Raw genomic sequence first — 1,630 nt, 5'->3', positions numbered from 1 at the left:
TGTACTGTCACCCAGAACCCCCCCTGTCCTGGGCTGGCCCCACAGCGAGGGCAGCAGGGGACAGGGGGATTCTGCACCTGTGCCCCGTTCAGGTGAGATCTCACCTGCAGAGCTGCCTCCAGCCCTCGGGTCCAGAAGGATGTGGAGGTTCTGGAGTGAGTCTAGATGTGAAAAACGAGGTTCACTTTCCTGGTAACATTTTAAAAGTTCAATAGAAGACAATAAGAGACAAACAAGAAAGCAAAAGGTAATACAGCTGGGTGCTTGGCATTCAGCCAAGAGCACCCCTGCTCTTTTGGAGACAGCCCTTAAATTCATTGACTAGTTGCATATGCACAGACCACTCATGCATATTCAATCTTTTCTAAAAACTAATTTCCATATTCCAGGAACTGTTTTGCATGCCCACTCCTTGAGTCCACCTTTTCAGAGCATGCGTGTTTCTTGGCCGTGCTTCTAATTTAGTTTTCTTATCAGTCTTAACTTGGGCTGTGGTCCTCAATTTCCACAGACAGTCTGTGCAGGTAGCTGGTATATCAGTAGCAGGTGTCTTTATTGGGTCTTATCCAACCAAGCAGGCACTTCACTTACTACAAACACACTTTATCACCTTGCCTTACTCCTAAAGAAAACTGCAGCTTGAAAACCATTTCAACACCACACTTTTATTATCCACCCAAACATTTGGGAAAAGCCAATACCACAACATGTATTTATAACAAAGAGTGGCCGCAGAGATGCTCTCAGGGCTGGAGGCCCTCTGCTTGGAGCCAGTCTGGGAGAGCTGGGGGTGTTCAGCCTGGAGAGGAGAAGGCTCCAGGGAGAGCTCAGAGCCATTTGCAGTGCCTAAAGGGGCTCCCAAGAGAGATGAGGGGGGACCTTGGACAAGGGCCTGGAATGCCAGGACAAGAGGAATGGCTATCCACTGAGAGAGGATGGGCTTAGAAGAAATTCTTCCCGGTGGGGATGGTGAGGCCCTGGCACAGGTTGCCCAGAGCAGCTGTGGCTGCCCCATCCCTGGAAGTGTCCAAGGCCAGGTTGGAGGGAGCTTGGAGCAACCTGCTGTGGTGGCAGGGGATGGAATAGGATGAGCTTTGAGGTCCCTCCAGCCCAGAGCAGTCTGGGATTCTATGCTGAGGTGAAACATACCATTGGGATGAGGAATGCAGGGGTTGCCAAGCTGCCGTGGCATCATGGCCATTGGGTGGTCCCTGAGGAGGTCAAAGGGCAGCTCCTGAGGAGACTGGGGCATCTCATTGGGCCAGGACTGCATGGAAATGGGGGTGGCTCCAGCCAGGAAGATGCATTGCTGCCACTCACTGTGACAGACAACATGGGAAATAGAAATTTTCAATTGCAAAATAGAGCTTAAAGACTAACTAGGAAATTAGATTAAAGAATGCAAAAGTAGACACATAGGATGCTAACCAGAGCTGGAAGCAGTGGGTAAACAGATAAGAAGGAACCTAGGTGGGTTTTGTGGCAAAGTTATGTAACAAGAAACAGCAGTGCATGCCCTAAGAGAAGTTCAAGGCAAGGGAACTTACAACTTTGGGGGCTCTCAGTGAATACGACCAGCAGGGACCGGATCAGACGACCCTCTAAGACCATAAAAGGACTTCCAGGAAGG

This window comes from Cinclus cinclus, unplaced genomic scaffold (assembly GCF_963662255.1).
Source record: "Cinclus cinclus unplaced genomic scaffold, bCinCin1.1 SCAFFOLD_40, whole genome shotgun sequence".
Classification (NCBI taxonomy): Eukaryota; Metazoa; Chordata; class Aves; order Passeriformes; family Cinclidae; genus Cinclus; species Cinclus cinclus.
Note: the sequence above shows the minus strand (reverse complement) of the source record.